Raw genomic sequence first — 26,135 nt, 5'->3', positions numbered from 1 at the left:
CCCTTTCCTTCTCCCTCTCTCCCTCTCCTTCCTTCCCCCTCTCTTCCCTTGTTGGAAACCTACTAGGAATAGGATTCCTAGTAGGAATCCTACTTGGGTGCGCCCCAGGAGGGCCGGCCGGCCTCCCCCTTGCCGGTCATATCGTTGTAGTGCTTAGGCGAAGCCCTGCGCCAGTAACTTCATCATCACCGTCACCACGCCATCGTGCTGACGAAACTCTCCCTCGACCTCAGCTGGATCTAGAGTTCGTGGGACGTCACCGAGCTGAACGTGTGCAGATCGCGGAGGTGCCGTACCTTCGGTGCTAGGAGCGGTCGGATCGTGAAGACGTACGACTACATCAACCGCGTTGTCATAACGCTTCCGCTTTCGGTCTAGAGGGTACGTGGACACACTCTCTCGCTCGTTGCTATGCATCACCTAGATGGATCTTGTGTGTGCGTAGGAATTTTTTTGAAATTACTGCGTTCCCCAACACAGAGCTCCGGAGATCTTCATGTTTTACTCGTTGTTTTAGGGTGCTCTCTATTTTTCTAGTTCATTGTGTGTGTGTTAGAGCGTGCTTGTACGGGTAAAGAACTTTTTATTATTTCGTGATTTGAATGCAAGCAACTTTCTCAAAAAAAAAAATAATAATGCAAAATGCATCAACATATTCAATTATGTGAAGATCTTGGTTTTGTATTGAGTTTTGACGATGTTCTTTAGTACTCCCTCGGTATCAAAACATAAGATGTGTTTTTTGTTGGATAATCGGCAACTACAATTCACAGAGGGCCAAAGGCCAATACATATACATGTGTGGTAAAGTGCAATAAACCCCCTATACAATGGGGATATACAGAAAAGGGGAGTATACACATCTAACACCCCCCTCAAACTCATGGTGGATCAACAACACTGAGTTTGGAGAGAAAGAAACCATGCTGCGCTTGAGTTTGTGCCTTCATGAAGAAGTCCGCCAACTGTAACTCAGAAGGCACTTGGTGAAGAGCGAGAGTTTGATCTTGCACAGCAGCACGCACAAAGTGTGCATCCACACCGATGTGCTTGGTGAGCTCATGCTTCACCGAGTCACGCGCAATACTAATAGCACCAGTACCGTCCGACAGTAAGGGAGTCAAGGTAGTAGCAGACACACCAAAATCCTCAAGTAACCACCGTAACCAGATCACCTCAGCCGTCAATATAGCCATCGCTCACAACTCAGCCTCTGTACACTACAAAAAAATACACTTCCGTGATGATACGTGTTTGTCACAGTAGGTCACATTTTCTGTCATGCATGTACATCCATGACAAATTTATGACAGAATCAAGATAGTCATACATGTGTTGTCGTAGAAGTGTTCCATGACATTACCAAAATTATCATCACCGAAGTGTCCACTTCCATGACGATAAATCGCGCGTCACAGAAGTGCTTTCGTCAAGGGTGACCGACACGTGGCATCCACCGTAATGGAACGCCATTAAGCTATCGGGTCCGGTTTTGGATCCGATAACCCGTTAACAGCCCCGACCAATGGGGATTTTCCACATGTAAAATCATCATTGGCTGGAGGAAACACGTGTCGGCTCACCGTTGGGACAGATGTCATCCACTCATTGGACCCAAAGCGCCTATGATATGTCGACACGTGGCACGGCCCAACAGAGGCCCATTTCTGTGAAAAGGCCGACCCGTTTGACTTGGTCAAAAGGTGGCGGGCCGGCCCACGGCAAGCCTGTTTACGGCATGTTCGCATATAGCCCGTTTACAGCCCGCTAACCCAGGGCCCGTTTATGGCCTATCCGAATTAGGCCCAGTAGCGTCATCTAGGCCGTCCAATATAATTCCAGCCCGTTTTAACTTCCGGCCCATGTATGGCCCATGACGTATTCCGGCCCATATGAGGCCCTTAGTAACCCTCGGCCCCTTAACGGCACGTGGTAAAACTGGCCCGTAATGAACAATGTATCACTTTATACCCATTAACGGCCCATTATTCCGTTGGGCCGTTTCCAGCCCATGTTATCTTTCCGCCTTCTCAGGGCCCATTTATTCTTGGGCTCATTTCCAGCATTCGTTTACTTACGGCCCGTTACTGTCATTTTCTGCTTGTGGGCCAAATTCAGCCTGTGGTTACAGTCGGCCCGTTTGTGGCCCGTTAATACGTTGGGCGGTTTTCATAGCGTCATCAAATACGGCCGATTAACGACGGCCCGTTATGGTCGGCCCATGAACGGACGATTTCAACTCTAGCCCATTTACGGACATAATGTGGTCTGTTATTGGCCCATGTTTGGCCAACCGATCATACGGCCCGTAGAAGGCCCATTGATGATACGGCCCGTAGAAGGCCCATTGTGTCTACGGCCCGTATAACGCCCATTGCTTCTATGCCCCGTAGAAGGCCCATTGTTTCTACGACCCTTAGAAGGCCCATTGTTTCTACGGCCCGTAGGAGGCCCATGTTAACTACAATAAATATGTAGCCATGGTTAATGTGGCCTAGTTTTAAAAAATAGGTTATTGCAGCCACTAGCAAACCGCGGAAAAAGAACTGCACTGACTACAAGAAAACAAATAAACAAGACAATAAGGAAATAAATAAGCAAGCAACTTACGCTAGGCTATCACGTCTATTACACATATTACATCCACTGGGCATCAAAGTTCGCCACCAGTGCAAATATAGGGAACACCCTACACTATACAAAAATGGCTTGTTGTTTTCTTCAGCCGGTGGTTGCACGTTAAGAACAAATTTTGTATCGCACTAAAACAAATTACAACTATAAAACAAAAGGAAGGTTGGCATAAAAGTTAACAGTCTAGCAGATAAATGCACCACCAGAAGTTCAGAAGCTCAGTTCATTTGACCCGACTGTTACATTTTCATGTTGTATTGTCCGATGGAGCACCATAACCTTCGCCTTCAGTTCTCCTAGGCTCCTGAACAACATAGCAAATGTCTGATAGTCTGGTTTCAAAACCATGCATATCTTGACAACATCGAACAATGTCTCTCCTTGTTTCACAAAGGGTCTCTGTTAGGGAATGGACTTGTGTCGGGAGCGCAGATACAACATTGTTTTGAGCTTGCATATCTTGATCATGAGGCAGTTTGGACAAGATTGCCTTAACAACCAACCCACTATTACGCAGGAACGTGCTTTTGGCACTATTAGTGGACAGGTACTGACCCACTGCAGCAAGAGCTGACATTGCGGTTATAGTTGCCTCGCCACCTTCAGAAGGTGGCGGTTCCACCATTTTTTCCATAGCTCGCTAAAAAGTTGAGGTTTTACATTAGTAGTACTAGAACAGAAGATATTAAGGAGGCAGCAAAACCAAACAAAATAGCTTTGGTCTATATACAGAACTTATTCTCGTGAACCCATGTAAAATATTAGTTGTATTTTATTGCAAAGTACATAATAAAACCAGGTTCCAAACATATGACCATGTACCATCGCTAATGTATTGTCTATTTCTTCACATTGTATTGAGGGCTAAGGATAAAGAGACGAAGTTTATAATACGGTAAGCATAGTATGACATCATTCATAAAACAAAACAACTGAGAACAGACAAACAGGCAATTGTAACGTTGTGTGGGCAAGTCCAGCACGGAACTAGATTACAGGTCAAGATCAAAGGAACATCACTCCTCTCTTTTAAACCTTGTAAGGTGCAATGATACGCTAAGACAATTGTGTATAAAATTGAAAAGAGTAATAGACATTGGCTGCAAACCATGCAGTTCAAGGCACAAGTCAGAGAAGTAGTAGTTAAAAGGCATGAGGATTAAGGACTTACAATAGCGGCTTTGACTGGTGTAGTCATGCCCTTCTTCTTGCTGGTGTGACAGTCCTTGAAGATTTCCACAGCATTTGCTTCAGGTACTTTTTGGTCCTTGCGGGTTTTCCTCTGCATTTGGAACAAGTCAATATAGATCTGATAATATGGTACAGCGAAAAGAGTGAAACAGCAGCTAATTACAAGAGCCTCGCAGTGTGCAATATAGCTACGAGATCCTGTCGTCTGTTGGAATTTCATTTTCGTACGGTTGGCCTTGTTCTTTGAACAGTTCACCTACAAGAAGATAGATTTGTGTGGCACATGCGTAAATAGGACTTCAACATGTGATCTGATCACATATATATAATGTATCTGATACTTCAGATCGGACCAGTGTTTAACAAGGCCTCTCCAGTCTTCACTGTTAGCCTTGCCTTCAAAGTGAGTTTTCCTCAAGTTATACTGATACTGTCGCAGAGCAGACTTGAAAACATGGGTGCAAGCTTGTCTGGTTGCATCATCTTGGCTATCCAACTTGAACCTCATCTGTTGAAAATTATGGGAGTCTCATTATCAGCAACCTAGAAAGTATTGGACAGAGCAAGGCGATATTACTAGTTTCCATACATAACCATACTTACAGATAAATGGTCGAGGAAGGTGTTGAACTGGGTTTCGTCTTTGTCATTCCTGTACCGAATCCATGTTGGGAGGAAACATACATGACACCTAACAGCAACCGCTGCCTCTGATACTAACTTGGCTGACTCTGTAGCATCACGTGGCCTTTTTAAACCTGCCTCAAAACGGATCTCCATTCTTCCTCCTCTAGATTTAGTTAACCTATCAAGCATTATCCCTGAAGTTTGTTTCCTCTTGCGCCTAGGTGCTAGTCCAACAACAAACATAGGAAGTGTTAGTGTACATCAAACTGTGAGACTACATATAAAGAAGCATGCAACTGTAACTTGACTCCAGCAACTACCTTCTTGCCGTTGAAGCTCACAAAGTTCATCTGATCTTGCCAACTCATCGTGTGTCAAGAGTGCTTCGGAAGTAGTGTCAGGTGGCAAGGGAGCTTGGGAACGTGCTGCTAGCTGAGTTGACCAACGAGTAGATCGTGCAGCTGGTGGTACTGTGGAAGGTGTTGCAACAACTAGGGTTGTCTCTGCTTGTTTGGTGGCAGCTATTTGTTTCTGTTTGGCTTGTTCTGCAGCTCGTGTAGCACAGGATACCCTATCGGTACAATTTTCCGCCGGACTTTGACCTTCTATTGCACCATTAGTACCAGCAGAATCTGCAGGATTGTTCCGCTTCCCTTTCCCTGTCGTTCTGTCTTGCTTCCTCTTTCTCTGTGCCATGTTAAGTCAAGCCGACAAGAAAAACGAATAACAATTTAGTTCTTCAGAACAAATGTACTTTGATGTAAGAACATGGTGTGATAGACAGATATTGTATGTTCTAGAAACAGGAACACGTGTCTTAGTCACAAGTATAACGTGTAAAGTAAGCAGATGAAATTCAACAAAATTAGAAGCAATACAAGCTAGACATCATACATAACATGCAACCACATATAACAGTGCCAAGTTAGAGGGAGCACCTGTGATGGTGCACTAGGGGAGACGTGCTCATCACCAACACGGCTACGTTGAGTGTCTATGCATGTGTTGTCTTGGAAATCGTCTTGGGGGGATGGAGGAGTAGAATCTATAGAGGCCCTCCGTTTGGAGGGAGCACCTTCATCCGCTGCCTTGCTAACTTCCTTCCGCTTTATTGATTTTGAATTGTCAAGTAAAACCGACAAGAAAAAGCAATAAAATTCACTCTTCAGAACTCATTCGTGCATGATACTGACAATCACTACTTTGATGTAAGGCCAACACATGATTCCAGGATGGAATAATACGAAAAACAGGACGGCATGGCATATTCACAACTGTTTGTGTAAACTAAGCAGAAACCATTTCAACAAATAAGAAGCAATGCAAGCTAGACACCACGTGAAAGATGCAACCAATATGACTCTGCCAAGTTAAAAGTGTCCCATCATAAATGGCATTTCAACAAATTAGAAGCAGCGCATGCTATAAATCATATCAAAGATGCAACCAATATCACACTGCATATACTGAAGGTGTCTCGTCATATTGATTTATGCGGGATACAAAAAAAATAGTTTTATGTTAGGACATGCTTAATAGACAGATGTACTATGTACTAAAAACAGGAAGGCATGTCACATTAATAGGTATAATGTATAAACTAAGCAGAATAGCACATGCAATCTAACCAGATTAGAAGAATTACAATCTAGACACCATATGCAACATGCAACCACATATCACGCTGCCAAGTTAGAGCAAGCACCTGCGATGCTAGTGTAGGGGAAATGCGGTAATCAACTATAGAGCTACGTTCACTATCTTCATCTAGCCTTGCTGTTTCTTGAGAATCATGTGGGGAGGCTGACGCTGCATTCTTTAAATGAGGATCTTTTATCACAGTAGTCCACTGGCCTGACTGCCTCATCGTAAGTGATTGATGAGGGATACACAAGAACATTAGTTTGATGTAAGAACATGGTTAATAGACAGATGTACTAGTATGTACCAAAAACAAGAAGGCGTGTCATATTCAAAGGTATAGTGTGTAAGCTAAGCAGATGCAATTTAACCAAATTGGAAGCAATACAAGCTAGACATCCGGCTGGAGTGGTGAGCATGATCATCTAGGACCTGAGAGCATGGTGGGAGGTGGGCTACTTCGCCACCATCGTGGCTTTTTAGTTGGCTTCCAGGTGATGCATGTCTGTGATGGGCTTGTCACTGGCTCGACCAGTGCCCTGACTAGCTATTTGTCTTCTGGTGCTCCCGGGATGGTGGTTCATGTAAAAATATCTTTCCTTATCTTGATAAAGACCGACTTCGGCCTTTCGAATACAAGCTAGACACCATATGCAACATGCAACCACATATGACACCATGAAGTTAAAGCAAGCACCTGGGATGGTGGTTCACAGCGAGCAAGATCATCAACTCCAAAGCTACGTTCCCCGTCTCCATCTGCTGACACTACACCCTTTAAAGCCTTGAAACGTTTCTGGCCTAGCCGCGTACCACGCTAGAGCGACTTCTCTCTATTCTTTTCTGCTTCTATCAAGGCAGGGTCTGAAATACCCTTGCATAAAAACACAATAGTGAGAGTATGGGTGAAGTGTGTGAAGAACTAGTGCACTGTAAAAGTAGCAGATAGCAGGTGGCTGAAAAATAAATGACAGGAGACATATGATAGCTCTACAACATTGCATGGCAAACAAAATTAGATTCTACTCCGTATGATTTTGTAATATATGAGCAAAGGAAATGCAGGTACTCCTCCAACACACCACCACATGTGGTCCTATCAAGATAACAGTCGACTGAAAATAAATAGGTCGGTCGATTTTTTTTATGAACCGTCCGATCTATAAGGAACGGGCAGATGGCCTTCTCTACCTCCCGCCAGTCACTGTTGACGATCTTTCTCAAACCACGAGCGACCACCGGCCCAGACCCCTGCCTCCGCCGCCCCGCCCTCCCCTCGACCTCACACCACCGCCGTGCTTGGCAGCGCCCCCACGCCATCCCTTTAATCCCGGACGACGTCCAGATCGGGCGCCAGCAGCTCTACGCCCCTAAGATAAACACCGAGGCGCTACTTCCCCGGCGTAATAGGAGGACTAGCACCTGTTACGCCGGAGAATGCTTCCGTTAATTGGGAATCAACTGACCAGGAATTGAAATCCAGGGTGCGACGAACCTCTAGCTAAGGTCAAATAGTATATGAGGAGAAACCTTGTGCATCGCGAGTAACTAGGAACATCTAGTATCAAGAAGAAGCGGTCAACTAGTGTTTTCTGTGGGATGAATACCATGCAAGCAGACACGTAAGATTTGCACGAATAAGGGAAGAGGAGTACCATTTTCGATTGCCGGTGTGGTCGCCTCCACATGTCGCGCCGATCTTCTTCTTTTTGCCGGGGAAACCGATGTTCTGGAGGAGGGTGCAGGCTTGGACGAATCCATGGCCAAATTGTTGACTATGTTGCCATGGCCGTATGTCGGTGGAGGGGAAGCAGATCCGAGGCGGTGAAGGACGGCGTAGCAGGAACAGCTTTGGTGCGGTGGAGGGTGGCGAAGTTGGAGCGGCAGCGGTGAGGCGCGGGATGGCGTGGTTGAACTGGCTCGGGTACGGACGGCTCGGCCTCGGCTTCAACTACTAGCCGTGGAGGGCGTTGCGGTTGAGGTTGCGATGGACGACGACGTCGGGGTATCGGCTCCGGCGTGATGGAGGAGGGCGGAGGTTGATGGGTGGGATGGGGTGGCGGACGGAGGACGCCGGGGTTTCGCTGCTGGTGGAGAGGTAGTTTTTGCGCCCACGGAGTACGAATGGGGAATCGGACGGGTGGGCGGGGGGGAGGGGGAGAACCATGTTTCGGTCTGGGACGCGCTTGTTTTTGGCTTTTTTGAACAGAAGATGGGACGCGCTTGTTTGAAATTTGGGGAAAGTACAAACTTTGCCCCCCTCTTAAATTTTGGACCTACTGCGGGTTGGGGGTAGGATGGTAATCCCAGGTGTCCCAAATAGTGGGCGGGAGCGATTTCGGCCGCGCGCTTGTGTGCTTAGGCGGCCATTGTGTATGAATGTTTTTCGGAGGCGGTTGCGTGGCGTCTAGATGAAGCTACAAACCTACCCCGGTTTAGACCTTTGGACGTCAGGCCGGTAGGTTTCACGGGTCGGAGTTATTAGAAAAGTAATTTCCTTGTACTACAAACATTGGTCTCACGCGGTTTCGGGCGAGTAGAGGCTCTTTTGGCGCTTCGTTCAAAATTTTGAAACACAAGCATTCACGTTTAGAGTACTCTTGAACTTTGAGGATTGACCTAAATAGACAACGTTAAATTTGACCTTGTATGTTTGAAAACCTCATTAAATTATCCACTTCTTTTTGAAATTTTGACACTTGAAAATCCTATAACTACGATTATTTTGGAATGGAGGAGCTAAATTTGAATCTATTTTGTACACGACTGCATATGCTATTATGTACAAAATCAGAGCAAAGATTGGTGCCCCCATAATTTAGGTATGATTTACAAATGTCATGATATCAAATTCAAATAATTGAATGGACTTCATGTTGAATTAGATTTTTTTAAACCACCTTAAGTTGAATTCAAATGTATGCTAGTTCATAGGTAGCTATTTATAATGTTCATTGTGTAACTTTCGTATGTATAATGTGCTTTACACACACAACATGAACTATACTCATGTTTATATTCGATTGCTAAAGCGATGCATTGTGTGGAGTTCAAAATACTAACTATGTGGATCAATTGTGTCGAATAATAACATAGACATGCTCAAATTCGATAGAATCTAGATGTCTGATGGATCAATGACCGTTCCTTACAAGAATTGCAAATATCATGATCCCATCCTAATATTTGGATACAATGTATATCTTTAACCAATGTGTACAACGGTCTTTTACGTTTAGTTTCACTCTCCATCGGTGGTCTCTCACACATGCTCACACACTCTCCCGAGGTGTCTTTCTCGCACACATGCTCTCGATATAACCCTCCCTCCCTCTCGTAACCATTTACAACTGTTTTCACTAACCTTTATCACAAGCACTCTTCCTCCTGCAAGCATACACACGCACAATCCCCATCGACCCTTTCTATATACATAGACCTGCCTACGTGTCTCCTGTACGCACATTATCTTTAGGCCTGTCTCTCACGCATTGTCTCACACCTCTCTTCCTAATCAACGAGTATGATTCTAGCAGAGCATTCTGTAGGATGCCCCTTAAAGTTAGGTTGGATGAATAGTAATATCAGAGATAAAGGGGTTACCTTAGTCCGAGAACCTAGGGTTACAAATCCTAGCCGGCTTGTCAGTGGACACAGAGTCCTTCACAATTATGCTATCTTTGTCTTGTACGACTAGTCATCCATGGGTCTCCCTAAATGCGTCACGGGCCGACCAATGTGGCGCAGGACGGAACCAAACGAAGGGCCTCACCTCGACCCACCGGACCTCACGCGGTGACACACCCTTTGCCCGCACGTCTCGTTATCTTCTCACACCCACACATACCAACACAGACACCACACACACAAAAAATATTCTCCTGGTGCCTCTATCCACTCCCCCCTTGCATATACACACTCAAGGGAATCTCTCGCCATGACGTCATATTCGTCTCTCTCTCTAGACTACTCTCATTTCTCGTGCTATCTCTCCCACGCCCCCCCCCCCCCCGCCGGCCCCTCTATCCATGCCTCTCTCGAATACGTAATACACACACATACCTCTCTAGGCCCTGCCAAATGCATCAACTACACATTCACACATGTTACATCACGTACCCCATTGATCTAAAAAGCCCTCTCTTCACGTTTATTTCGCATACAACATTCCTTTTGAATAAAGTGTGGCCAAAAAATTATTTTAGAATTTCTACATATATACAACATTACAAAGTTATATGGAGGAGTATGAACGCTAAATTGCATTACATGGTGCCCACAATGATATTTATTCCGCACTGTGAATTTGTATATTTTTATACTATATATAAAGTTAGTCATAATAAAGAGAAACGAAGAGCATCTCTCTCTGCATCGCATACCCCCCCCCTCGACACCCCTTTCACGTACGCACACAGACTATCTCCAGGTCCTCTAAAAGTAAGCCCCCGGCACATTCACGCATGTTTCATCTTTCTCTCGCGATATATACAGTGACGATCATTGTATTTGAAGCGAAAGCACGATACGTACATTGGACTTCGAAATCCACTCATTACGGTCACCATTTATGTTTTGTGGTTATTATACAGTCACGGGCTCACCGTACAACTCTATATTTGCTCAAGACACGACTAGTTGACCAGTTAAACGCTCCACGTGGCACCTCTAGTGTTGCATCACATTATCTCACTACCATCAGGCCCACCTGTCGGCTTGTATCTACTCTACATCTACACTCCTATAAAATATAAAATACACTCTTATAAAAAAAGAGTTGGTGATGATCGTGTGCCTGCCATCCTGCAATATAGGCCGTCCGATTTATATCTGACGGATAGGAAAGAAACTATGACAATTTTGCAAAAAGGTACCCACACACCTCTCCACATTCACAAATAAGACCTTCCCTCGTTCATCCTTTTCTCTCACAAGATAAACTAGTCATACAAATGCATCTTGATGTTACGTGCAACGCACGGGCATCTTGCTAGTAAGAATGAAAACAAACGACAAAAAAATATTGGACGGTGGTTCGAAGTCATCACCGCGGACACAGCGGACAAGGTGGCCTTGTATTGGTATGTTGAGCCGTCTGTTTTAACACACAGGAACTGGTGTGGTGATTATACACACACGCACGCATGCACGCAACACTCACACGAACACATGCACCCACGCACGCACGCAACACTCACACATACACACGCAGCCACGCACGCACGCAACACTCACACGCACACACGCACGCATGCATGCACACACCAGTACACCACACGACCAACACACACTCTCATGCTCAAGTGCTCAACCTACACGTGCATGCGCACACATCAGGCCCTGACACACACATACACAACCAGGTGATTCCCGCGCACGGGTTGGAGTCTTGTCACGCCTGCGTAAATTTGTGTTTATCTGACCTTTTCCCTATGCGAACTGACAGGTGGGACCCACAAGGAACATGGTCAATTTAACTAGTCAACATGGTGCCACGCAGACTATTTGGCCGGTCAACAGAGTGCAATCCGATGCTGAACCGTGAGCAAGTGACCGTATAATCACCGCAAAACGTATATAGTGACCGTAATCAGCTTATTCTGAAGTTCGGTGAACGTATTACGCTTTTCTCTCTGTAGGCCCTCCAAAACTACATCTCTACACGTTCTCACATGTTACATCTAACAACTATGCAATACAGCACTACTACTACACTCTAACACAATAAATCATATGTGTTTTTAGTTTACTAGATATCATATTGTTACTTAAAATTGCCTTTGAAATGTATGGCCAGTATCATATACCGCGCGGGGAAAATCCCACCCTTTCCTGTTTAATCGGGTTTGTATCGATGGATCGTGCGAAACAGCAAAACTATAGTACTATACAGTACAAGTGACAGTTCACTGGGCCGTCGTGTCGTGTACTCCTCCGTCGTAAGAGTGGAGCGCTCGCTTTCATAAATCTTCTAGTCCCTTTCGCCGACATGTGGGACATCAAGCTACCGGGTCCACGTGCCATACCGGAATACAGTGCAGAGCAGCCTAGGTGAAGCACCCAGTCATGGCGCCGGCGTAGTAATGAGCAATGAGGCGTCAAATCACAAAGCTGCACCTTTCCCGCAGTTAAGTTGGAGGGACGAAGTAATAATGCTAAAAAAAGAAGTTGGAGGGACGAAGCAACCATCATTTCACTCGTTGCTGAATCCGCTTCTCCCTCATCTTCTTCAAGTTAACCACGTGTTGCTTCTGCCGTTGTTCTGCCTCATGTGGGAAGCGGATCGGCTTGGTAAAGCACTGACACGTGGGACCGCATGTTAGCAAACCGCCAGGACAACGTCCTCTAAAAATAAGAAACCTCCCCCGCCATCCGCGCGGAAAAATCACCTCCTTTTTACTAATCTTGATTCTATAATTTCTTAGATCAATATAATTCAGATTTGTATAGATAGCACACAGGAGCAAAACCAAGTGGTACGGTTAAGGGCATCCACAATGTGTAGCCAAATGTGAAAATAGCTTTTGGCATCGTGGGAACCATTGTGGACGGTGTTGCCAAAGCCAAAAGGATGGAACCGGAGCTACCTGATTGATTGATTGAAGGAATAGAAAAATGCAACGTCTCTCCTCTTTCTCCCGTGCTTGGACGCATGTACAGTATAGAGCATAGAGTCTACTCCCCTGTCCCTTCTATCACAAATCATAAAGCTGTGAGGCGTCAAATCACAAAGCACGGACGAAGCAACCATCATTTCACTCTTCGCTGACTCCGCTTCTCCATCGTCTTCTCCGAGAAACCATCTCACCGCACTAAGCTGGACGGACGACGCTATTGTGTACGAGTAGTACTAGTACATTTACGCGTCCTTTGGTTCAATGGACTTCCTGGATGCAAATAAGGCGGTTGTCTCGGCTTGCAGGCGGCACTTGCGAACGACTTGTCGTGGTCTCCCTCACTCGGTGTTCTCCGTCGAATGCACTTCGCCAAACCACAATGTTCGAGATATCGTCGATGTCACCGCAATGGGGAAGGAAGTCAAATATAGTTACTACCTCCATTTTTCTGTACACAAGGCCAGTATATCAAAATTACAATTTGCAAAAGGCCACTAACATTAATCAAGGCAAAATTGATGGGGTTTGCCTCGTACTAGCAACTAAGGACATTAATATCCCCTGCATGCATGCGGAAGTGAGAAGGTTGGTTTGCATGGCGCTCCATTAATCAAGTGATGAGGAGTGAGATGGTTAGCTCTTTGGGCTTTGGAGAAAAAATACGCATTAATTGACACATGAAACAAGGATTTGTATCGATTAATCCCGCGAAGGAAAACCCCGCCTTTCTTTTTTAAAACTAGTACTCCTAGTACGTAGTACGTACTTATCCAGTTTGGGTCTAGGCCTTGCATTGCCATACTTCGCCACACATTTTTTCCAAGCTTGCCTAAAGTTTTCAAAATGAAAAGGAGTTACACTTGCGCACGGCTGTCGCGGTCGCACCGCACCCTCACATGGTCACTCCTGCACGCCGCGGTCGCACCACACCCTCACACAGTCGCTCCTGCATGCCGCAAACCCAACCAAGGGAACGCGCCCTCACTGACACGTGTTGTCGCATGTGAACAAACCAAACTCAGCCATCCTACCGCTGACACATAATTTTTGTTCATAGAGTATGTTTATCCAACCGCATGTTGGGGAGTATCCGTACGGCCCGTGCGGTGGTCTGTTGGGGAAGAAGAAGGGTTAGGAGACGTTGGATATTCATCCAACCGCCTAAAATGGTAGACTGACCCAAGTCAGGCGACTTGCATAATAATATATGTTTTTACACAGCAAAAGATCCATAAAAACAACAACATAAAGAAAAACTATCACTGCTCGCGGAACGAGACGGCCTCGTCGTCTTTGGCTGCCGGCGTGAACCAGCCGTAGCTGCCGACATGTGTCTCCGCACCGTGGTTGTCCTCGGTCTCCAGCTACTCGTTCACGCGGAGCATGCGGGCGCTCTGCACGGACGAGAGCACTGCCCGGTTCAAGTCGAGGACGTCCGGTTCCGCCTGCAGGAGGGCCTCGATGGCAGCGGCATCCGCGCGCTCCGTGTCGAGTCGAGCCTCCGCCACCCGGTTCAAGTTCAGGACGTCCGGTTCCGCCTGCAGGAGGGCCTCGATGAGAGCGGCATCCGCACGCTCCGCGTCGAGTTGAGCCTCTGCCGCCCGGTTCAAGTCCAGGACGTCCGGTTCCGCCTGCAGGAGGGCCTCGATGGCAGCGGCATCCGCGCGCTCCGCCTCAAGTTGAGCCTCCGCCGCCCGGTTCACATCCACGACATCCAGTTCCGCCTGCGGGAGAGCCTCAATGGCAGCGGCATGCGCGCGTTCCGCGTCGAGTTGAGCCTCTGCCTCCCGGTCCTCCTTTAGTATCGCCAGGTTGAAACGCTGGTCCGCCTGCACCATGGGGGACTCGGGCGCCGGCACAAAGTCGACGTCCATCGTCTCATGCCCATCGGGGGCCTTCTGCGCCGCGACCTCCGCCATGAACATTGGATCGGCTTCCTCCTCCTCGTATCTTGGCTCCAGAGAACTCGGGGATTGGCCCGCCGCAAAGCGAGCTTGGGAACGGAGGTCTGTGGCACCGACCGCCGCCATGATTTCTGCGCGGTGCTCCGGCGTCAGCATCTTGTAGTACGTGATCATGCGGCGCACCATGGCTTTCCGGCGAACTAGGGGACGCTTGATGCGGGCTAGGGGATCGAAAGGTGGGGGAAGGGGCTGGAGATTAGGTGTGGTTTTAGGGCAGTGGCTGGCGTAGGCCGAGCAGCGAAGGTTCTGGTGTGAATAGTGGTTCCGGTGACGACCGGTCAATCGGTTTTGACTGTACATCGCTCTTGTCGCGTTCGCGTTGCAGCCCAGCACGCTGGACCCTCCACGTCGCTCACCGAATGGAACGCGCTTCATCTTGCGTTTTCGCTCGCTTGTGGGACCACAGTTGAGAGCAAACCGACATCCCTCCCCCTCCCCCGCCCGCGTCATTTATACTACCACTCCCTCCGTTTTATGCGGAGTAAATAAAAACAGAGTATACTACGGATGAGGATCCCCTGACGTGGCCGAACCCATTGAGTAACTGACATGCGGGGCCTAGCAAGCATGGGGTCCGCCAGTAAGTGACCGAAAGGGAGGGTAAGGCAGGGATACCTACGTCAGAGGATCCACTTCCACTACTACTCCCTCCTTCCATTTACTATACAGGGCCTAATGCGTTTTTCGAGGCTAACTTTGACCAAAGGTTAGAGTAATAATATATGACATGCAACTTACACAAAGCATACGGTCAAATTCGTATATGAAAGGAGCTTCCAATGATATAATTTTCACATTATACATCTCATGTACTATTAATCTTGTCAATAGTCAAAGCGGTTTTGAAAAATGCATTAGAGCATGGTTAATAATATAGCCAGTCGATGGCTATAAGGAACTGCCATGTCATCTATAGCCATCATCTATTATATGCACTCATACAGTAGTGTGGGCTATAAGGTTGGCTATTTCCCGCAAAAAAAAATTATAAGGTTGGCTATTGTATTAGTACTTTTTTCCATCTCCTCTCCATCTCTTTCTTCATATTTATTGTATTTAACTAGGAATGCGTATATAGCTAGGCTCTTGCATGAGAGCTCACTCCCCTTACTTTTTCACATCTCTCTCCTCCACATAGGCCCTATATAAATGGAAGGAGGGAGTACTACTATGAGCACTGCATACTCTAGTACAGATGTTGTCAGTACTCCACTAGTACTATTGGACAGGGAGCTTAAAAAAGTTACTATTGGACTGGCTATACGTGGCGAAATCCTAGTAGGAAGAGCATGCGCGAGAACAAGCACATTCACATGGTTGAAAACAAATTGGAAACCATCTCGAGTACAAATCTAGGAGTACGTACGAATCTAACAATATTGATTGGGTGTTGTTGAATGTTGATACTTTTTTGATCAAAGTAGAGATACTTTGACTACACATAAAACTTATATGTAAACTAGAAAGGATAGGAGGGAGTATATTGTACGTTCAAAAATGAAACGAGCATTGAATACCCTTTATATATGATTTGCAGATGCTATAATCACCGGTTCAAAATTTTGAATCCGCCTTAGGTATCACACATGCCCCCACTCGTTCTCTCTCGATTTCATCTCGGGGTCCGGAGATCGATTGAAAGAGGACTAGGGTGGGTACAATACGTTCGTTTCGCTTATGAACGTACAATATACTCCCTCTGATCCCCACAGACCCCCCCTCCCCCCCGGGTCATTTCTATCATAGAAACAAACCAAACCTTTATCTCTTTGCACGACACGCAATTGATCTCTGAACATCAATCGATCCCGTCAACATGTGTCAGGGCATGAACCGAATGGGATGTCAAAACTAAGACGCGAAGCGACACGTAGTGGAGGCAAAGTGAAACTTTAAACGAACCGTTTGTTTGTATGCATGTCGGACAAATTACAAAACATTGGAAATACAAGCGTGGTCTAGGCCCACATGCGAATGATACTCGGCGGAATGTTCAAATGAGGCATGCGGGAGGATGGACTCGACCGGAGGGCGACATGATCGATGGAGAAGAGGGTTGGAGAGGAATGAGAAATAAGCAAACGCCACATGATTATACTTGAACGGCTCAAATAAACAATAAGTTGTCTCGCTTGGCCTACATAGTGAAAGGTCTAATGCGCAACGCGGAGCACTGCCGCTTGAATATGGCCGGGAAAATAGGGAAACCGACATGTGGGGCGCACCTGTCGGGACGACGTAGCGCAGACTAGTCCAATGGAGGAGCTGGCCCACGACCTCCTCGCCACCGGCAACCGTTCATGTGGGTCGTGGGGGCCAACAACGTGGCGCAGCTCCAGCACTGCCTCTGGACACGGCGACCGCGGTGAGCGACACGCTCATCGTTGCTAGACATGGTCGGTTTCAGTGTGCCGAGGGTGGCGTTAGTGTTGTGGCACGACCAACAGTATGTTTGGTTTGTGCCCAAGGTTGCCCCATCAAAGCATTGGGTAGCCAAAATTTTGGTTGAGGTTTTGGTTGCCCATGATTTGGCCCACATTGGCAAGAAAAATGAACTAGAGTTGGCTAGAGTTCATTGGCATGCCAAAAAAATGGCAACCACCAAACAAAGACCAATCTTTGGGTCATGACCAAAATTTTGGTAAGGTGCACTTTGGCCACAATCCAAACACACCCCAACACCCGGCTCGTCGAGGATGCACGGGGCGCCGGGACGCGTCCGCGGAGTGGTGTAGCGCGGCCAACTGCATCCTCTGGACCTGAGACCATACCGGGTAGTCTTGCTTTTTCAATGACATGTGTCGATCGCATGTGAGCAAAGGGCATCTCCAACGTTGCCACGACCACAGCTGACTACCCTGGCACACCAAAAAAAACGTCCCTCGCGCCATCGCGCCGTGCCTTCCCACCCGGCGCCAGCTGCCCGCATTCATGTCGTCCATCTGTATGCTGTCGTTAAGAGGCTCGGTGCCCGAGGAACCAACTCAGGCGACTTAATGACGCACCAGGACGCTTGGCCTCACCGGAACGCGCTACTTAAAGCGGCAACGCCCAGCTAACCTCCACACCATAGCGCATCATCCTCCTACCTGGCACCACATCCGCCATGACCGCAAGCGCGAACGCTCTGCGGGAGAGCTTGTCTTCTGGGATGAAGCTCGAGGTTGCCGCCCTCGCTCAAGTCGCTGCACGCGGTGGCCACGCTGGCGGCCGACGACGGGAGCATCGTCAGCCACGCGTCCTACTTGCCGCCGTCCAACGTCCAGCACCGCCGAGGTTGGGGACTCCTCCGAGGATGAGTAGGGCATGGGAGGCGGCAAGGCATGGTGTGCCAACTGGCCGGTCCGTCTCCCGTGTTCTACTTTTCCTCGCCGGAGACCGCACCTTCACTTCACGGGTCTTGAACCCCGCCCCCGTACATGGAGATCGCAGATGGAGGACGTCAGTCGCCGCCATAGAATAGGTTTAGGGTCGGGTTTCTTTTATTTTTCTGTCCTATAAAAGTTTGAAATATAATGAAAATCTGTCGTGTTTGCATTAATCTCGGCCGGTGTATATGAACTTTCACAATAATATAGTATATTGTACGAGTACTAGCAAGATGCGCTTGCGTTGCACGGAAGATCAAGGTCTTGTGGGAGAAAAGGATGAACGAGGGAAGGCCTTATCTGCAAATGCACATTCACGCATTTCACATCTTTCTATATCTGCGGGAACCTACGAAAGGGTTAACGTAAATTGCCTCTCTCTCTCCTCCCCTGATTTTCATGGTGGTGGGCCCCTCCCTCCCCCCAATCTACAATCAACAACTCACACGTTTCACATTACGTTAATTACGTAACTGGGATTACGTAGGTGTAGCATTACTCGTCCTAAAAAACCCAACTAAGCCAACCTCCCAGCATATCACACGGGAAAAGACCCGGCCGCGCCGTTTTAGTCGGGATTACCAGATTACTAGTAGTAGTATCGATGGATCGCGCGAAGCAACAAGTTTTTTTAGGGGGCGAAGCACCTAGTTTAAAAGGAAGAAAGGCGGTACACTCACAGCACCCCTGTCGCGGTCGTATTGCACCCCACACACGTTCGGCTCATGCAAACGGAACGCGCTTCGGCTTGCCTCTTCACTGACACGTGGGACTGCACTTGGAGAAACCGACCATGCGCCAAACTCCCCCCGCCCACCACGCGAAAATCCCCCCCCACCCAAAAATTCCCCCCAAATCCTAGATTCAACCGCCCTCCGGCCAACTAGCCAATAATATTCCCCAAACCCCCTCCCCCCCGTCCCCCTCCACTCCATTCTCTCCGCCAAATCCGCCCTCCCCGCGGCGCCGAGGTTCGTCGAGGGGACGCACGGTGATCCTCTCGCTCCCATAGTACGCTCTCGTAGACTGCTGTCCTCTAGCCGCGTCGCCACCGCTGGCGACGTTCTTGTGGAGGCGCACGGCGGTCAGCGCCGCCACCGCTGGCGACACTCGTGTGGAGACGCACGGCGGTCAGCTTCTCCCACGGTACGCGCATTCTAGACTGAGGCCCCGTGCATGTCGGTGTAGCGCTGAATGTTAGCTGATAGACGCTGTTAATCTCACTGTTTGCCGAAGTATTTATAGTCAATATGCTCTGCTTAAGAAGCTTCCTTGCCCTGTTCTGCACTAAATCTGCTTAGCTGAGATGGCATGCCAAGGCAGATTAGTTGCTAAAATATCATGCCATATATTTATTGTGACGTAGATTTCCATGGTCTAGTAGCCAATCTGTTAGGTGAAATACCTCTACATCGTTTTATACTCGATCTTTGTTGCTGCGATGGCCTTCGATAGTTCGATGGCTGTGTGCTCGGCCTCATTGACTGCTGAAATAGCCTGCCATAATTTAGCACTCAAATCTGTTTGCTGAATTAGCTTTACATATATTTCGTTACTTAGATCTGCTCGTCCAAATATCTTGCCATAGCTTTAGACATCGACCTAGGTATTTTCTTCTGGACTTCATAAAAAAGCATATATGTTTTTCCTGTAATATCTAGTAGAAGAACTAATTTGTATGTCTAACAGATGGATAGGACTTGGATAACTTCTGCTCGAAGATTCTCCGCTGCATATGTCGAGGGGTTGAAAACTTCATGAACTTTATCAGAGCTGGGTATGGTGGTCCGAAATCAGATGTGCTCTGCCCGTGTAGCAGTTGTATGAATTCAGTTACAAGACCCCAGTCAACTGTGCAAAATCATCTACACTTGTATGGGTTGTCGGTCACATATACTAGGTGGGTTCATCATGGTGAAGCTGTGAACGTCAATGTTATTGACTACGTGGAAGCAGCAGATCACCATCTTAATCTGCCTGATGCTCAGGTGGAAGAAGAGGAGGAGGAGGTGGTGGCGGAGCCAATGAGTTTGACCAACATGGAAACAATGCTACGAAATGCTCGTGCATTCCGTGAACTTTCACCCGCAGAAGAAAAACGGTGGGCCCGCATGTTGGAACAATGCAACGTGGTTGTCACCCCAGGAAATAAGCTGTCAGTATTCTCAGCTATGGTCACCTTTATTCAGGTGAAGACATCTGAGCGGATGACCAACAAATCATTCGATGCAATGTTGGCTGCTTTCCGCAAAGCTTTCCCAGATGCGTCTGAGCTGCCACACACCTACAGTAAAATGAAGAATTTCCTTCGTGCAGTTGGAATTGGATATGATATGATCCATGTTTGTCAGAATAATTGTGTTCTGTTCCGAAAGGATTATGCCAACTTAAGTGAATGCCAGAAATGCAAATCATCAAGATGGAAAGATGGCGATGCTGTGAAGAGGATTCCTCATAATGTTCTGCGACATTTTCCAATTACACCAAGATTGCAGAGGTTGTTTCATGATGCTGAAACAAGAGAGGATGTACTGTGGCATTCTAGGAACTAGGAGTACAGAGATCAGAATATAATGAGCCATCCATCACATGGTAGTGAGTGGAAAAGCTTCAATCAGAAACACAAAAAGTTTGCTGCTGACCCGAGAAACATTAGACTTGGCTTAGCTTCAGATGGATTTAACCCATTTGGCCACCAGAGCGCCACATATAGCATGTGGCCCGTGCTTGTTATCCCTTACAACATGCCTCCAAATGTCCGCACCAAAGAATCAAACTACATGATGGCCTTGCTCATCCCAGGTCCAAAAAGTCCTGGAAAGGATTTTGATTTGTTCATGGAGCCTCTTGTGGAGGAACTTCAACAGCTATGGAGGGGTGTTCTCACTCGAGACCTATGTAGCAGCCCACCATCTGATTTCTTTCTGTCTGCTGTTATAATTTGGTGCATCCATGATTATCCGGCTTTGGGCACTATGTCAAGGCGAATGACACATGGTTACAATGCATGTGTTCGCCGTGACAGGAATCTGCTGTCATACGCAATACTTAGCAAGATCTGTTACATTGGACACCGCCGTTTCCTTGCCAAGGACAAGCCGCATCCTAGAAAATACCGAAGACATGTGTTCAATGCAAAGCATGAAAACCGTGATGCGCCAAAGAGGCTCACCGCCGATGAGTTGCAAGTGGAATTAGAGAAGGTCACACATATTACACCAGGAAACCATCCTGGTAATGGTAGCGGGAAAAGGAAGCGTGGCAGGGCAGAAGAGAGATTATTGTTTACCCGCAGGTCCACTTTGTGGGACTTGGAGTATTGGAAAGATTTGGATCTGCGGCATAATCTTGATGTGATGCACATCGAGAAAAATATATGTGACAGCATTATCGGCACACTTCTTAATATTGAAGGCAAGACGAAAGATACCTTAAAATCTAGGATTGATTTGACACACCTGGGTATCAGACAGGATTTGCAGGTGCAAGATGAAGGTAAACCACGGGATATGGCACCAGTTGTGTACGTCTTGGACAAGGTAAAAAGAAAAGAATTCTGCGAGGTCCTGTCATGTGTGAGATTCCCACGTGGATTTGCTTCCAACCCTGAAAGGAGAGTCAGTGCTGATGGAAACAAGGTACAAGGGTTGAAAACTCATGACCGCCACGTCCTACTTCAAAGGGTTTTACCTATTATCCTTAGAGGATTGGGCCGCCCTGACTTATACAGAGCAGTTGCAGAGTTGGGACAATTCTTCAGGGAAATCTACAGTAGAAATATCAGGATAGATGCTTTGGAGCGTCATAGAGACAAGATACCAACTATCCTATGCAACCTTGATAAGATATATCCTCCAGCCTTCTTTGATGTGATGGTGCATTTGGCTGTTCATCTACCTGATGAGGCACTACTTAGAGGTCCATTACAGTATGGCTGGATGTACCCTATTGAAAGGCGGCTAGGCACTTTCAAGGGCTATGTTAGGAACAGAGCTAGACCCGAGGGTTCCATTGCAGAGGCCTACATTGCTACAGAAGCGTTGATATAGACTAGTGACGAACAGAAGCCACAGCAAGGAGAGTGCGGACAGTGGTCATGTGGGCCATAGGAGCGAATGTCTCATCATAATCGCGTCCCTGTTCCTGCTGAAAGCCACGAGCCACAAGCCAAGCTTTGTAGCGCTCAAGAGAACCATCGGAGCGAGTCTTAATCTTATATACCCACTTGCAGGTGATGGGACGAACACCGGAAGGAAGGGAAACTAGATCCCATGTGCCAGAGCGCTCAAGGGCAGCCAACTCCTTGGCCATCGCAATCTGCCATTCAGGTTGAGTCATGGCAGTCCGATAGGAAGTGGGCTCAGCAACAACAGAGAGACTGAACCGGTCAGGAGAATAGCGATCAGGCGGGGGGCGAGGCCGATCATGGAGGTTATGAACCGGGGGAGGCATGAGGGAGGCGCTCCGGAAGTGGAAGGCGCGTCAGTGGAATCATCCTCAATGCGAGGGTGGCAAGTGTAGTGGAGAGGAAATGGTGAGAGAGGGCGATGGACAGGAGATGATGGGAGAGAGGTGGATACAGGGGAAGATGGGATCGATGGGATATGAGTGCCAGAGGAAGAGGGGAGATATGAGGCACATAGGAGGGTGTATCGGGAAGGAGAAGAAAATTAAATATCGTCCACAGAGAAGCTCGAGGAGGGAGTACACAGGTAGTAAGAATGAGACTCATCAAAAGTCACATCGCACGAAATGCGCAGCCGGCGACTAACAGGATCCCAACATCGATAGCCCTTCTGCTCATCACTATAGCCAAGAAAAACACACTCAACCGACTAAGCAGTCAGTTTGGTGCGTCCTCGCGAGGCAAGAAGAACATAGCACACACATCCAAACATCCGAAGAGCGGAGTAGTCAGGAGAACGACCGATGAGACACTCCATAGGAATACCATCCTGCAAGGCAGTTGATGGTTGAATGTTGATGAGATAGGTGGATGCAGAAATGGCCTCAACCCAAAAGTGGGGTGGAAGGGATGTGGTAATCATCAGCGCACGAGCCGTCTCCAGCAGATGACGATGCTTACGTTCCGCAACGCCATTTTGAGCATGGGCACCAGGACATGAGAACTGGGCAAGAGTGCCTTGTTCCGCGAGAAAACCACGCAACATCTGGGAGATATACTCTCTAGCAGAGTCGGCACAAAAAGTACGAATAGGCGTGGAAAACTGGGTGTGAACCATGGCAGCAAATCGTTTGTATATAGAGAGAACCTCACTGTGAGATTTCATAAAGTAGAGCCAAGTGTAGCGAGAGAAATCATCAATAAACAGAACATAGTAGCGATGACCACCTTTCGAATCAAAGGGAGCACGACCCCATACATCAGAATGAACTAACTCAAAAGGACGCTGAGACACTAACTCACTATTAGGATAAGGTAACTGGGTCTGTTTTCCAAGCCTACAACCATCACAATGTAAGGAAACATCTCCGGAGATAGACCCTAAGACACCCTGACACACCAACGATGATAAGCGGGAGCCATAGATGTGACCAAATCGGTGATGCCACTGCTGGAAGGACGTAGAAGAGGAGGCGGCAAGAGCATGGGAGCTGGCAGAGGTGGTGGCAGCGGAAAGAACACAAAGCCAGTCAACCTCCCAAAGGCCCTCTGACTCATGGCCCCGAGGGCCACCACCAACCAGAGCCTTGGTGTGAAGGTCCTGAACAGAACAAGAGTCAGAATCAAGAATTAAACGACAACCAGAATCAGTAAGTTGGGCAGCGGAAAAGAGATTCATGGTAAGACGTGGAACATGAGAAACACTATGAACTGAAAAAGACGGAGTAGAAAGAGTGCCACGACTAGCAACAGGAAGGGGTGTGCCATCGGCAGTGAGAACATTAATAGGAGAATCAAGAGGCCGAAGAGAAGACAGCCCGGAAGAATCAGAGGACATATGAAAAGAAGCTCCAGAATCCAGAACCCACGAAGATGTACCTGACGGTGTAGACGTCGGCGGTGATGGAGGGGTGGCGGCAGTCACAGCGGCAGTAGACACCGTCGATGAAGAGCCGGAGGAAGCCAGTAGGCGCTTGAGCCGCACGATGTCCTGGTCAATGAGTGATGGGGTCGAGGAAGGCGCATTAGTCCCACTGGAAGAGGAACGCCTCTAGTCTCGCTGCTTCTGGCGACAATCTGACTCTGGGTGACCTGGCCAGGAGCAATAGCCACATAAGGTGTCACGCCGCAACCGGCCCTTCTCAGCATAAGGAGGGTGACCCACCCCCTGAAGGTGTGGGCAGGAGCGGTGGAGCGGTGAGACGAGCAGACGACACAGGAGCTCGCGCAGCAAGCACAGAAGGAACCGCAAGCAACCCGGCAGAACGAAGGCGGGTCTCCTCAGCACGAAGCTCGGCAAGCACCTCCGAGCTAGGAACATGACCACGAGCAAGTAAGTGAGCACTGCGGGGCTCAAACTCGGAGCGGAGGCGCGATAAGAACTCATGGACACGCTGAAACTCCAAGTCGGACCGCGTAGTCTGGCAGCAACGGCAGGCTCCACAAACAACTGTCCGAAGAGAGTCAAGCTGACGCCAGATGGCAGAACACTGTGTGTAGAACTCATCAATAGAAGAATCACCCTACTGAAGAGCATGCTCCTGACGCACCACAGATAAGTAGAGAGCATCACCAGAGGGCTGATAGCGCTGATTGAGATAAGACCACATCGCTGCAACGGTGCCAAGGCCCATGAACTCTGAAGCAAACTGAGGGAGGACACTCGCAGTGAAAACAGCAGCAGCTCGAGCATCATCATTGCACCACCGAGTGTAAGCAGACAGATCATCGCGGTAGACAGAAAGAGCATCTGAATAAGCGGATACCTGCTGATCATAAGCATCAACCGTAGCATCACCGAGAGTCTTGGCTGCATCCCGATCAGCCTGGGAAGCATCAGCATCAAGAACTGGCGGCACCAGCGAGGTAGGAGCCACGGGAGCAAAAGGGCATGGCGGACAGGGGACCTCGCCAGAGAGAACGCCCCACAGAAGAAGCCTGCGCATATGGATACGCATGAAACCCACAAACTCAGCATAGTTGGTGCCATCAAAAATCACCGAGCACCGAGGAACAGCGACATAGCCCGAAGAAGACATGAGGAGCTCTCTGTTTTTTTTGAAGTCAACAGGCAGTGGAGACCCGAGCTAGATCGGGCCAAAGCGCACTCGAGCCCAAATCGCGAGCGAGCGAGGCGAGTGCCAGATCGAGCGAGGCCTCGCTCGAACGACCGAGCGAGCGAGACCGAGGCAGCGCAGGGGCGGCCGCCAGCCCGCAGATTCAGAAGAGGAGGCAAGCCAACGGGGGCTGGCGCGGCTGGGCAATGGCGGCTTCGAGGCGGAGAGGGAGCAGCGGCAGGGCGGCAGATCCAGACGAGATGGCCGAGCCGGATGCGTCCGGGCGGCGGCCGGGCAGGAGGCGACCGGCTGGCGGTGGATCCGGGCGAGGGGGGGCGGCCTGCTGGCAACGGATCCGGGCAAGGCCGAGCGGGATACGGCCGCTTGTCTGGGCAGGAGTCGGTCGGAGCTAGGAACGGGGACGAGGGTGATGAGGGTGGAGCACGCACGGCAGGGGCGGAGCCAGAATTTTTTGTCATTGGGTTCACTCATTAACTCATTATGAAGATTTGGTATGCTATAATTAAGTGTAAAGTCTAATTTTACACAAGTTTAAGCAAGAGTATAGCACTAAAAAATAACATGCATATGCTATTACTTATCACAAATTGTGTTACATTGAAAGCTAAAGAGTGCAAGACATACCTGTCGGATGAAATTATAAATTGAGCTCCTTACATATTATAAATAGAGTAATACCAAAAATAGTTTGCACCTCCAGTTGTAGCTTCTCATCTTCCTACAAACATTAAAAAATGATAAGTTAGTTTGAGAAGTTTAAAAACAAGTATCATCAAGCAAAAGAAGTTGTAAAGTCACTCACATTTTAGAGTGTCCCCTTTTGTTTTTCATCTACTTAAAGGATCAAACACCAGATCATTACTAGTGGCAGAAAACATATCTTTCTCCGC

This window comes from Aegilops tauschii, chromosome 1 (assembly GCF_002575655.3).
Source record: "Aegilops tauschii subsp. strangulata cultivar AL8/78 chromosome 1, Aet v6.0, whole genome shotgun sequence".
Classification (NCBI taxonomy): domain Eukaryota; kingdom Viridiplantae; phylum Streptophyta; class Magnoliopsida; order Poales; family Poaceae; genus Aegilops; species Aegilops tauschii.
The sequence above is the reverse complement of the archived record's forward strand: the minus strand, read 5'-3'. Positions refer to the sequence as shown.